The 14,720-nt window shown below is 46.0% G+C and overlaps 1 non-coding gene across 1 annotated transcript; it reads right to left on the bottom strand.

The window, feature by feature from the left end:
- Positions 1-13,758: 13,758 nt before the first annotated feature.
- LOC139278614 (U2 spliceosomal RNA) lies at positions 13,759-13,940 on the bottom strand. The gene has a single exon (XR_011596325.1). It is a non-coding gene; the product is annotated as a U2 spliceosomal RNA (small nuclear RNA).
- Positions 13,941-14,720: the final 780 nt, after the last annotated feature.

A 14,720-nucleotide genomic window follows, 5' to 3' on the forward strand; every position in this document is an offset into this window, starting at 1 on the left:
GATGTTCACCAAGTTGGACCTGACCTCGGCCTACATGACGCAGGAGCTGGAGGAGTCTTCGAACAGTCTCACCTGCATCAACACGCACAAAGGTCTGTTCATCTATTACAGATGCCCGTTCGGGATTCGGTCGACCACGGCAATCTTCAAACGGAACATGGAGAGCCTGCTAAAATCAGTTCCTCGCATCGTGGTTTTCCAGGACAAAATACTGATTACAGGTCGGGACACCATCGAACAGTTGAAGAATTTGGAAGAGGTTCTTAGTCGGTTCGATCGCATGGGGCTCAGGTTGAAAAGCGCGAAGTGTGTTTTCCTGGCACAGGACGTGGAGTTCTTGGGAAGAAGAATCACAGCAGATGGCATCAGACCCACCGACACCAAGACGGAGGCCATCAAGAACGCGCCGCGACCACAGACCGTGACAGAGCTGCGGTTGTTCCTGGGACTCCTTAACTACTTCGGTAATTTCCAACCCGAGTTAAGCACCCTGCTAGAACCCCTACATGTGCTTCTGCGCAAGGGAGACGACTGGGTATGGGGGAATTCACAAGAGGCAGCCTTTGAGAAAGCCAGAAATCTGTTGTGTTCAAACAAATTGCTTGTCCTGTATAACCCTTGTAAACGATTAGTGCTAGCTTGCGATGCGTCGTCATATGGGATCGGGTGTGTGTTACAACAGGCTAACGAATCGGAGATTTTGCAACCGGTCGCTTATGCATCCAGGAGTCTGTCCAAAGCCAAAAGGGCCTACAGCATGATTAAAAAAGAGGCTCTGGCGTGTGTTTACAGGGTAAAAAAAATGCACCAGTACTTGTTTGGCCTCAAGTTTGAGCTTGAAACTGACCACAAGCCGCTCATATCGTTGTTCGCTGAGAGCAAAGGGATTAACACCAATGCTTCTGCCCACATCCATGCTGTCGGCATACAACTATGTAATCCGCCACAGACCAGGCATAGAGAACTGCGCTGATGCTCTCAATTGGCTACCATTGCCCACCACCGGGGTGCAAATGGCACAGCCTGCGGACTTGCTCATGGTAATGGATGCATTCAAAAACGAAAATCACCCGTTATGGCTCGCCAGATCAGGACCTGGACCAGCCAGGATCCTTTACTGTCCTTGGTAAAAAACTGTGTCCTCCACAGGAGCTGGTCCAGCGTCCCAGCGGAGATGCAGGAGGCGATTAAGTAATTCAACAGGCGCAAAGACGAAATGTCCTTGCAGGCAAACTGTCTGTTGTAGGGTAATCACGTGGTCTTGCCCAAGAAAGGCAGAGAAACATTCATTTGTGAGCTACACAGCACCCATCCAGGCATTGAAATGATGAAAGCCATAGCCAGATCCCATGTGTGGTGGCCCGGCATCGACTCAGATTTAGAGTCATGCGTGCGCCAGTGCAACACTTGCTTTCAGCTGAGCAATGCACCCAGAGAGGCACTGCTAAGTTTGTGGTCGTGGCCCTCCAAACCGTGGTCGAGGATCCACGTGGACTATGCGGGCCCATTTCTAGGTAAAATGTTCTTGGTTGTTGTGGATGCTTATTCAAAATGGATTGAATGTGCAATAATGTCTGTAAGCACGTCCAGGGCCACCATCAAAAGCCTACTAGCCATGTTTGCCACGCACGGCCTTCCTGATGTCCTAGTCAATGACAATGGGCCGTGTTTCACCAGTACTGAATTCAAGGAATTCATGACCCGCAATGGGATCAAGCATGTCACATCTGCCCCGTTCAAGCCCGCATCCAACGGCCAGGCAGAACAAGCAGTTCAGACCATCAAGCAAAGCTTGAAACGTGTGTCGGAAGGCTCCCTGCAGATCCGGCTGTCCCAAGTGCTGCTCAGCTACCGCACCAGACCCCACTCACTCACTGGGGATCCCCCAGCCGAGCTGCTCATGAAAAGGGCGCTCAAAACGAGGCTCTCTCTAGTCCACCCTGATCTCCATGATCACATGGAGGGCAGGCAGCATCAACAAAGCATGTAACATGAGCGTGCAAATTTGTCACGCGATATTGAGGTCAATGACCATGTGTTTTACTCAATTATGGACATGGTCCCAAATGGCTCGCTGGCATGGTCATAGCCAAAGAGGGGAGTAGGATGTTTCAGGTCAAATTGGCCAATGGACTAACTTGCAGAAAACATTTGGACCAAATCAAGTTGCGGTTCACCAACAGCTACAAACAACCCGACAAAGACACTACCAACTTTGACCCTCCCAACACACGCACAAGTGGCAACCTACATCATGGTTGACCACGAAGCCGAACTCACCATCCCGAGCAGCCCAGCAAGGCCAGCTGCCCAGCAGCTCAATGAAGAACTAACCAACTCACCCACACCCGCATTTGTATCAAGATGATCAACAAGGGAGCGAAAAGCCCCAGATCGTCTCACCCTGTAAATAAGTGCACTATTAACTTTACGAGGGAGTGATGTTATGTTTTTAACCCCTTGCAACCTGTATCACACCATCACCAGAGGGCCTACCTGTTGGAGTCCCAAGGGATCCCAGCATCCCTTGGGAGCACGGTATATAAGCAGGCCCCCCACGAGATACCTGCACTATGGGGTCTTATTAAAGGAGTTAAGGTAATACTTACTCAATGTTCACAGTACTCAGTTTCATCCTTTATTATGAGCGTATCACTTTGGAGGTGTCATTTTCAATTTGGACGTGTCATCCACTCTTTGGAAATTTTGAGGTCTGATTTTTACTTTGGAGCTCTGATCTATCAGATCAGCATAGGTGCCACTTATGCTGCCTTATATTGGACCTCAGATGAGGATGAAAATATCAGCACCAGTAGCAGCAGCAGCACCAAGAACAGGATACTGCTCACAGGCCTACTGCTACAGTTCCACAGAAGAGAGGCGATCAGCAGAGAGGTGCAGCTCACAGGAGGTGATTCACTGCACACAGTGTCTACAGTCAGAGGATAAGCTTCCTCACATGTCTGAACACCAGTGTCGCAGGAGCCTCAGAATGTCATGTTAGGTGGTTGCAGACATTTGCAGGCTGCTGGAACAAGACCTGATGCCAACTGGACCTGGTGGCCACACTTTACCAGTGGGTGTCAAAGTCACCACCGTCCTCAAATCTTTTGCCTTTGGATCCTTCCAGGGCTCTGCCGGAGATATTTGTTGGATCTCACAGTCAGCAGCACCAAAATGCATAAGTCAGGTGACTGATGGCTTGTTTGCCAGGGCTGCCAATTATGTCAATTTTTCCTGCGATTACGCAAGTCAGAATGAATGGCCACTCAGGTTTGCGACTCTTGTTGGCTTCCCACAGGTGCAGGGCATCATCGACTGAACATATATGGCAATTATGGCACACAGGAGTGTTCGTCAACTGCAAGGGCTTTAACTCCATCAGTGTGCAGCTGGTGTGAAACCACAAAAAGATATTTATGTGGGAGTGCGCAAGATTCCCAGGCAACTGCCATGGTGCTTTCATCCTGCAGCAGCCCACTCTCCCAAACGTCTTTGCACCTGAAGCAGAGTTACCAGCTGGCTGCTCAGAGACAAAGGATACCCACTTAAAATGTGGCTAATGACACATCTCAGAAATCTGAGGAGTGAGGCCCAGGAGCATGCCAGATGAACATGCTTCAGGTGCCTGGACAGATCTGGAGGTGCCATTCATTATGCATCAGCAAGGGTCTCCAGAATGGTCGTGGTGTGCTGCGCTCTGCATAACATTGCCCAGCAGCAAGATTTAGACCAGCAGAACGAACAAGGTGCAAAGTGCAGAGTTTCTTTGTAGGATTTTGAGGAGGAGGACAACGAAGACAAGGAGGCAGAAGGTGACGCAGGCAATGCACCACCAGCAGCGCACATTGCTCATTCATTCATTGCACATTCTCTGCTGCTGCACAAGAAGTATCCAATTCAATGTCAGCCCCCCCGCCCGGGGTCACAGCATCTGCATCCAGCTCAACAGAGCTTGGACAGTCCTGCGCCCTCTGGCGCAAACTCTCCACTGCTGTCCCTGACTCCGCCATCTGGTCTTGCTCACTTGTGAAGTGCAAGTCACCATGTGAGAACCCAATTATCTCTGTAACCACTGCCATTACTGCAAGTATCTGATCCAGTGTAGGGTCTGCATAAGTCCTGTGATGGTGCAGCCTCAGAGGGAGTGAGCTCCTCTGAGGATTTGTCTTCGTGGGCGACCACGACCACCTCCTGATGGATGTGTGAAGGCACTGTGGAAAATAAAAGGCATTAATGAGTACTGACAAGGTAAGAATGCTTTAAGTTATCATTATGTACATGATCATATTTCAGTCGTTGTTGACATCAAGTCAACATGACTGACTGTTGTATGCCATCTGATTACCTGATACTTAATTCTGCCACATGGTAGCTGGCAGACCCCCATCTCGGCATCTCCGACGGCTAGGCATGCTGAGACTCTGCTGCTCTCCAGTGCCTCCTCCTCTCCAGGTATTAATTGAGAGATCTGTGGAGGGCCACCTCCGGTTCTCTGCCTCTCCCTGGTATTCTGTGCTCTCTTCTGCAAAGAGCGAAAGAAAAGACCTCTGAGTGAAAGTAATGGCATGTGTTCACCCGATGAATAGAGATATTTGTTGAGGGTGATTTTGAGGAATAAGAATGACATTGCATAATGATGATGGATCATAACATCTTTGAAATTTACAGCACGGAAGAAGATCATTTTGGCCCATTGTGTCCGTGCCGGCCAACAAAGAACTATCCAGTTTAATCACACTTTCCGGCTCTTGGTCCATAGTCCTGTAGGTTACAGCACTTCAAGTGCACATTCAAGTACTTTTTAACATAAGAACATAAGAAATAGGAGCAGGACTAGGCCATTTTGCCCCTCAAGCCTGCTCCACCATTCAAAGAGATCATGGCTGATCTGATCTTGGCGTCAACTCCACTTTCCTGCCCACTCCCCATAACTCTTTACTTCCCTCTCATTCAAAAATCTGTCTATCTCCACCTTAAATATATTCAATGTCCCAGTCTCCACAGCTTTCTGGGGTAGAGAATTCCAAAGATTCACAACCCTCTGAGAGAAGGAATTCCTCCTCATCTCCGTTTTAAATGGGCGACCCCTTATTCTGAAACTATGCCCCACAAGAGAAAACATGCTTCCTGTATTTACCCTTTCCAGCACCCTCAGTATCTTATATGTTTCAATAAGATCACCTCTCATTCTTCTCAACTCCAATGAGTATAGACCCAACCTACTCAACCTTTCTTCATAAGACAAACCCTTCATCTCAAGAATCAACCTTCTCTGAACTGCCTCCACAGCAAGTATATCCCTCCTTAAATACGGAGACCAAAACTGTATGCATTACTCCAGGTGTGGTCTCACCAATACCCTGTACAGTTGTAACAGGACTTTCTTACTTTTATATTCCATTCCTCTTGCAATAAAGGCCAACATTTAATTTGCCTTCCTAATTACTTGCTGTACCTGCATACTAATATTTTGTGTTTCATGTGCAAGGACCACCAGATCCCCCTGTACCACAGCATTTTGTAGTCTCTCTCCATTTAAATAATAATTTGCTCTTTTATTAGTCCTAATAAAGTGGATTACCTCACATTTTCCCACATTACTCCATTTGCCCAATTTTTGGCCACTTACTTAACGTGTCTATATCCCTTTGCAGATTCTTTGTGTCCTCTTCACAACATGCTTTCCCACTTATCTTTGTATCATCAGCAAATTTGGCTACATTACACTCAGTCCCTTCATCCAAGTCATTAATATAGATTGTAAATAGCTGAAGTCCCAGCACTGATCCTCTGACACCCCGTTAGTTACAGTTTGCCAACCTGAAAATGACCCATTTATCCGGGCTCTCTGTTTTCTGCTAGTTAGTCAATCTTTTATCCATGCTAATATATTACCCACAACCCCCTGAGCTCTTATCTTGTGCAGTAACCTTTTATGTATTCTGGAAATCCAAATACACGACATCTATTGATTCCCCCTTATCCACCCTGCTCGTAACATCCTCAAAAAACTCCAGCAAATTTGTCAAAAATGATTTCCCTTTCATAACCATGCTGACTCTGCTTGATTGTATTATGATTTTCTAAATTTCCTGCTACTACTTCCTTAATAATGGACTCCAATATTTTCCCAATGACAGATGTTAAGCTAACTGGTCTATAGTTTCCTGCTTTCTGCCTCCCTCCTTTCTTGAATAGGGGCGTTACATTTGCAGCTTTCCAATCTGTTGGGACCTCCCCAGAATCTAGGGAATTTTGGTAGATTACAACCAATGCATCCACTATCTCTGCAGCCACTTCTTTTAAAACCCGAGGATGCAAGCCATCAGGTCCAGGGGACTTGTCCACCTTTAGTCTCATTAGTTTGCCGAGTACTTTTTCTCCAATGATAGTGATTGTTTTAAGTTTCCCCCTCCCTATAGCCCCTTGATTATCTATTATTATTGGGGTGCTTTTAGTGTCCTCCAATGTGAAGACTGGTACAGTATATTTGTTCAAAGTCTCTGACATTTCCCTGTTTCCCATTATTAATTTCCCAGTTTCTTCCTCTAAGGGACCTAAATACGGTGAGGGATTCTGCCTCTACCACTCTTTCAGGCAGTGAGTTCCAGACCCCCATCACCCTCTGGGTGAAGAAATTTCCCCTCAAATCGCCTCTAAACCTTCTAGCAATTACTTTAAATCTGTGCCCCCTGGTTGTTGACCTCTCTGCTAAGGGAAATAGGTACGTCTTATCCACTCTATCTAGTACCTCAATAGGGTCTCCCCTCAGCCTCCTCTGTTCTAAAGAAAACAAATACAGTCTATCCAATCTTTCCTCATAGCTAATATTTTCCTGTTCAGGCAACATCCTCGTAAATCTCCTCTGTATCCTCTCTGGTGCAATCACATCTTTCCTGTAATGTGGTGACCAGAACTGCACGCAGTACTCTAGCTGTGGCCTAACTAGTGTTTTTATAGTTGAAGCATGGCCTCCCAGCTCTAGTATTCTATGCCTCGGCGAATAAAGGCAAGTATTCCGTATGCCTTCTCAACCACCTTATCTACCTGGTCTGCTACCTTCAAGGATCTGTGGACATGCACTCTAAGGGCCCTCTGTTCCTCTACACTTCTCAGTGTCCTACCATTTAATGTGTATTCCCTTGCCTTGTTAGACCTCCTCAAATTCATTACCTCACACTTTTCCAAATTGAATTCCATTTGCCACTGTTTTGCCCACCTGACCAGTTCATTGATATCTTCCTGCAGTCTACAGCTTTCTTCTTCATTATCAACCACACAGCCGATATTAGTATCATCTGCAAACTTCTCAATCATAGCTCATAACATTCAAGTCTAATTAATTGATATAGACCACAAAAAGCAAGGGACCTTGTGTCAATGGTGAATGGATAGATGGGGTTGTGAGGAAATGGATACACAGAGAGGGATGGGTGCACCTGCAAGATAAATTGGTGTGAGGAGTGATGTGCTGAAGTAGGTTTGGGAACACAAAGTGAGGGGGTTAAGGTGATACACACATTAGGATGAAGGGCAATGTGCCATTGCTCTCACCTTTCCTGCCCTGCTAAGGTAATTGAATCACTTCCTGCATTAGATCCGCCACAATCTCCATTCCCTAGCCACTAACTCCATTCCTCCCCCTAACATTTGCCTAAGGCTGAAACACACTGTTCACAATCTTGGTGTCATATTTGACCCTGAAATGAGCTTCCGACCACGGCATAACTAAGACCGCCTACTTCCACCTCTGTAACATCGCCCGTCTCCACCCTTGCCTCAGCTCATCCACTGCTGAAGCCCTCATCCATGCCTTTGATATCTCTAGACTTGACTATTCCAATGTACTCTTGGCTGGCCTCCCACATTCAACCCTACATAAACTTGAGGTCATCCAAAACTCAGATGCCCGTGTCCTAACACACCAAGTCCTGTTCACCAATCACCCCTGTGCTCCCTGACCTACATTAGCTCCCATTTAAGCAATGTCTCAATTTCAAAATTCTCATCCTTGTTTTCAAATCCCTCCATGGCCTCACCCCTCCCTATCTCTGTAATCTCCTCCAACCCCACAACCCCCCGAGATATCTGCACTCCTCTAATTCTGCCTTCTTGAACATTCCTGATTATAATCACTCAACCATTGGTAGATATTGCCTAGTTCCTTAGCTCTGGAATTCCCTGCCTAAACCTCTCTACCTCTCTTTCCTCCTTTAAGACACTCATTACAACCTATCTCTTTCAACAAGCTAAAGGCGCTATATAAATACAAGTTGATGTTGTTGTTGTATGACCTAGGGTTAAAATCGCATTGGGATCTGAATGATGTCATTAGACCCCGACTTTCAATGAGGCCCCGTCTGGTTGTAACATGCTGTGCCCCTATGCTGCTGTAAACCCAGCAGTTAAAATGGTGGCAGATGCAAACGTGTTGGGAACGCAGCAGGGGTTGCTCATCTGCTATTTAACCCTCCGCTCATACCTCTACAATTAAAATTTGGCCTTACATCTTTCCGCTTAAGTCTTCTTTTGCTTCACCCCAGCCAGCTCTGCATTCATTCTTGAACCAGAATTAAACTCTTTATATTAACCAAAGCATCAGTACAGAACCATGCCTTCCAATGCACTGTGCCATGCAACAGCAGCACATGAATATGTACTCAGGATTTCCACTCTTAGGTGGGCTCTCTCTGTCCCTGGCTTATAGCCTCATCCACCTCACCCCAAATATCGTGATATGTTTAAAATGCTATCCAGCTTAGTACCACTACTTTTGGTTACAAGTCACTGTGCTGAAAATAATAGTTCTAATTTTGATTCTAAATATTAACTAAAATAATTTAATTCCCAGTATCCTGCTCTCCCACTCTCTGATTGTATTGTGTGCAGGGGCAGCAGTGCATGGCAGCAGACAATGCACATTAAAATCAGATTTCCCGCTCTCTAGAAGTCATCCCATAAATCACCATGGCTCCCCAGAGAGCAGAAAATTTGATTTTAATGCACACTGAATGTTCCATGCTCTATCAGCACTGTGCAGTAACGCAATCGGGGAGCAGGAGGCCAGGGCCAGGATTAAATTATTTTAATTAATCTGTAGAATGGAGAAGAGAGCAGCAGACCATGAGCTTGTGAGATAGAGAGTAGCGCAGCAGGAGTTGGAAAAGTAGGGCCTATGGTACTATTGTCATGTTGACCATTTTATAACCTGGTCATAGATTTTCTTTGTTGGGCCAATTTGCCTTATATATGGGTCACCTTATGTAAATAAAAAAAGCATTCAGTTATACTATCATGACAGATATGTTGGGACGAGTGTTTTTCTTTGTCCCACTATTATTGAAAATTAATGGGTTGGATTTTCGGCTCAGTTGCACCAACAGAGGGGCGGTGAATGGTGTTTCTAGAGGTAACGCCGGGTGTCCAGCTTTTACCGCCTTGCCTGGCTGGCAAATTCGGTTCATAGTTTGGGGCGGTGCAAAAACCTACCGCCCCGCCCTCTAGTTTTGCTGCGTTCATGATGTCAATGGTCGTGCAATGCTCCGCTATCACCCCGAATGCAAAATTCGGCCCTAACGCCTCATTTAATGCATGCCCCAGGAAACGCCTGAAAAACCAGGCATTCCCAGGGTGTAGCAGGTGGCATTGGCAGCGTATTTAAATGGAGGGATGAGGCTCCTACATCACAAGTCACATTCACTGCAACGGTTGCACACATCACGCTGCGTGAGGCTCCGACTTGCAAACGGCTCTTCTATCTGCCATTACAGTGCCCTTACAACTTCAGTGAGAGAATTTAATGGGGGCATTACTAGTTCGACAGCATATCATGCTCTATGCTATTGCCAGGTGGCATCCAGCTAGAAGAAGGGCTCTTGGCCATATCGGCCCACAGATGAAACATAGAAACATAGACATAGAAAATAGGTGCAGGAGTAGATTATTTGGCCCTTCAAGCCTGCACCGCCATTCAATGAGTTCATGGCTGAACATGCAACTTCTGTACCCCATTCCTGCTTTCTCGCGATATTCATTAATCCTCCTATTAGTAAGGACTACATCTAACTTCTTTTTGAATATATTTAGTGAATTGGCCTCAACAACTTTCTGTGGCAGAGAATTCCACAGGTTCACCACTCTCTGGGTGAAGAAGTTTCTCCTCATCTCGGTCCTAAATGGCTTACCCCTTATCCTTAGACTCTGACCCCTGGTTCTGGATTTCTCCAACATTGGGAACATTCTTCCTGCATCTAACCTGTCTAAACCCATCAGAATTTTAAACGTTTCTATGAGATCCCCTCTCATTCTTCTGAACTCCAGTGAATACAAGCCCAGTTGATCCAGTCTTTCTTGATATGTCAGTCCCACCATCGCGGGAATCAGTGTGGTGAACCTTCGCTGCACTTCCTCAATGGCAAGAATGTCCTTCCTCAAGTTAGGAGACCAAAACTGTACACAATACTCCAGGTGTGGCCTCACCAAGGCCCTGTACAACTGTAGTAACACCTCCCTGCCCCGTACTCAAATCCCCTCGCTATGAAGGCCAACATGCCATTTGATTTCTTAACCGCCTGCTGTACCTGCATGCCAACCTTCAATGACTGATGTACCATGACACCCAGGTCTCGTTGCACCTCCCCTTTTCCTAATCTGTCACCATTCAGATAATAGTCTGTTTCTCTATTTTTACCAACAAAGTGGATAACCTCACATTTATCCACATTATACTTCATCTGCCATGCATTTGCCCAGTCACCTAACCTATCCAAGTCACTCTGCAGCCTCATAGCATCCTCCTCGCAGCTCACACTGCCACCCAACTACGTGTCATCTGCAAATTTGGAGATACTACATTTAATCCCCTCGTCTAAATCATTAATGTACAATGTAACCAGCTGGGGCCCCAGCACAGAACCTTGCGGTACCCCACTAGTCACTGCCTGCCATTCTGAAAAGTACCCATTTACTCCTACTCTTTGCTTCCTGTCTGCCAACCAGTTCTCAATCCACGTCAGCACATTACCCCCAATCCCATGTGCTTTAACTTTGCACATTAATCTCTTGTGTGGGAACTTGTCGAAAGCCTTCTGAAAATCCAAATACACCACATCAACTGGTTCTCTTTTGTCTACACTCCTGGAAACATCCTCAAAAAATTCCAGAAGATTTGTCAAGCATGATTTCCCTTTCACAAATCCATGCTGACTTGGACCTATCATGTCACCTCTTTCCAAATGCGCTGCTATGACATCCTTAATAATTGATTCCATCATTTTACCCACTACCGATGTCAGGCTGACCGGTCTATAATTTCCTGTTTTCACTCTCCCTCCTTTTTTAAAAAGTGGGGTGACATTGGCTACCCTCCACTCCATAGGAACTGATCCAGAGTCTGTGGAATGTTGGAAAATGACTGACAATGCATCTGCAATTTCCAAGGCCACCTCCTTAAGTACTCTGGGATGCAGTCCACCAGGCCCTGGGGATTTATCAGCCTTCAATCCCATCAATTACCCCAACACAATTTCCCAACTAATAAGGATTTCCCTCAGTTCCTCCTTCTTACTAGACCCTCTGACCCCTTTTATATCCGGAAGATTGTTTGTGTCCTCCTTAGTGAATATCGAACCAAAGTACTTGTTCAATTGGTCTGCCATTTCTTTGTTCCCTGTTATGACTTCCCCTGATTCTGACTGCAGGGGATCTATGTTTGTCTTTACTGACCTTTTTCTCTTTACATATCTATCGAAGCTTTTGCAGTCCGTCTTAATGTTCCCTGCAAGCTTCCTCTTGTACTCTATTTTCCCTGCCCTAATCAAACCCTTTGTCCTCCTCTGCTGAGTTCTAAATTTCTCCCAATCCCTGGGTTCGCTGCTATTTCTGGCCAATTTGTATGCCACTTCCTTGGCTTTAATACTATCCCTGATTTCCCTTGATAGCCACGGTTGAGCTTTTTTTATTTTTACGCCAGACAGGTATGTACAATTGTTGTAGTTCATCCATGCGGTCTCTAAATGTCTGCCATTGCTCATCCACTGTCAACCCCTCAAGTATCATTCGCCAATCTATCCTAGCCAATTCACGCCTCATACCTTCAAAGTTACCCTTCTTTAAGTTCTGGACCATGGTCTCTGAATTAACTGTTTCATTCTCCATCCTAATGTAGAATTCCACCATATTATGATCACTCTTCCCCAATGGGCCTCGCACAACGAGATTGCTAATTAATCCTCTCTCATTACAGAACACCCAGTCTAAGATGGCCTCCATTCTAGTTGGTTCCTCGACATATTGGTCTAGAAAACCATCCCTTATGCACTCCAGGAAATCCTCCTCCACCGTAGTGCTTCCAGTTTGTTTAGCCCAATCTATATGCATATTAAAGTCACCCATGATAACAGCTGCACCTTTATTGCATGCACCCCTAATTTCCTATTTGGTGCCCTCCCCAACATCACTACTACTGTTTGGAGGACTACACACAACTCCCACTAACGTTTTTTGCCCTTTGGTGTTCTGCAGCTCTACCCATATAGATTCCACATCATCCTTCCTAACTATTGCATTAATCTCCTCTTTAACCAGGAGAGGCCGAAGTTGTCTGGGGAGGAGGGCCTACACCCCCGCCCCCCCACGGGTTTACAGGCACCAACGCTTATACCTCCAGCTCTCTGAGGACAGTGTGTGTGAGAAGGCTGCGCTTCCGAAAGGAAGTGCTGACAGAGAAATGCCATCTCCTACAGGCAGACCTATGCCTGGACCGCTCTGGAGGCAGCCTTCAATACTCCCTTCAACAGGTATCCGAATTCATTGCAGTGTACTGCTATCATGGCCATCATGAGAGGCCAGGCATTGCCAGTGGGGATTGCATTCCCACCTCAGGAGGAGGAGGACGATGAAGAAGAGCCTGGCGAGGTCCCCATTGGATAGCCATACCATCCACGGGGGAGGCAGAGGAGATGCTGCTGGACCAAGAGTCGCACGTCGCCAGCTCATAATGGATCGGTTCTCTTAAATGGAGGAAACTGAGGGATGGAGCTAATACTGGACAAGCTATGTGCCCCCATAAAGGCATATCTTCGGTGAACGTTGGACTTATACACAAGACAATGGCAAAGGATGAATCATAAATTTTATTACAACAAAGTAACAGAAACTCCCCCCACCAAAATAAAACCATACAATATACAATGTTATCTTGCAGGGCACTGAACAACAATGAAGTGCCTTAAATCAAAACTTTTATTAATGCTTTGATTTTTGGCTGGAGCGCAAAATCTTCCTTGTGCAATGCCTGATTTTGCGCCCCCGATCATGGAACCACATTTTTGCTGAATTTTGCAGATAGGGGCACAAATATTTTCCAGGCAGTATCAGGACCGTCCCACCGACATTACCGCCCCGAAATCACAAAAGCCGAAAATCGAGCCCAAAAGGTTTACCAGTTTCTCCAGAATAGTTGAATCTTATTTGTGCCTTCCTGTCATCCTCCAATTTAATTAATGCAACAAAATCTTATGTTGACAGTCCCTATCACTAAACATCATGGGGTTGAATTGTCACGCAGTGAGTTGCACCAATGAAAAGGTTTGCACCCACTGGTGTCTTGAGAAGCTGTTTCTTTTAATTTGTTCATGAGATGTGGGCGTTGTTGGCAATGCCAGCATTTTTTTTTGTTCATTCTTGTCAGATCAACTCCAGCGCCAAAGATCACTTTGCGCTAATACACTTGATCTTAGCCAAAAGGCCGAGAGGGGAAGCTGCACCGTTCCTGGAAACACTGCAATACCAGGTCGATGCATGGAGTGGATGGAGCAAGCCCCTGTTCCATCTCCCTGTTCCAAAAAACAATTTAATATTTGGTCCCCAGATCGGGGATATTAAACTGATAAGAACAGATACTACACTTGATCGTAGCCAAAAGGCCGAGAAGCAATGCCAGCATTTTTTTTTAAATTTCAAAATATACTTTATTCATAAAAAAAATCTGTACAGTACATTCAATGGCATTTGAGTACATTTAGCTGCGGTCAGCAATCCCATACAATACATCTGGGTGCTGACGGCAGTTCCGTTCGTTACATTTCTTGTTTTTCAGTTCAAGTGCAATTCGGTACAATAAACGGGATACATTGTGGTACATTCACACAAATTACGTATCATGTGTTACAATACAGTGCACAGAATGGGTGACGGTACATTTACATTTTTCTTTTCAAACATGCATTTCGCAACACACCTTGCATTGTACATGGCACGACATTGGTGTTTACAGATTTGGTGCTCTATGTACACAAAAAGTAAATTACAAATACAGCCCGAGGGGGCTTTTGTACTGATTCCTGCCCCCGGGTTTTCCGTGGCGGAAGGGCTTTAAACTGTGGCCCTTCCCCACCGTGCCTTTGCGGCGACTGCACCAATTTTCAGTGCGTCCCTCAGCACGTATTCCTGGATCTTGGATTGCGCCAGTCTGCAACATGCAGACGTGGTCATCTCCTTGTTCTGGAAAACTAGCAAGTTTCGGCAAGACCAAAGAGTGTCTTTGACCGAGTTGATGGCCCTCCAGCAGCAGGTGATGTCTGTCTCGGTGTGTGTCCCTGGGAACAGCCCGTAGAGCACAGAGTCCTGTGTTACGGAGCTGCTCGGGATGAACCTCGACAGCAACCACTGCATCTCTTTCCAAACCTGCGTTGCAAAGGCGCAATCCTGAAGGAGAT

Source organism: Pristiophorus japonicus, chromosome 1 (assembly GCF_044704955.1).
Source record: "Pristiophorus japonicus isolate sPriJap1 chromosome 1, sPriJap1.hap1, whole genome shotgun sequence".
NCBI classification, from domain to species: domain Eukaryota; kingdom Metazoa; phylum Chordata; class Chondrichthyes; family Pristiophoridae; genus Pristiophorus; species Pristiophorus japonicus.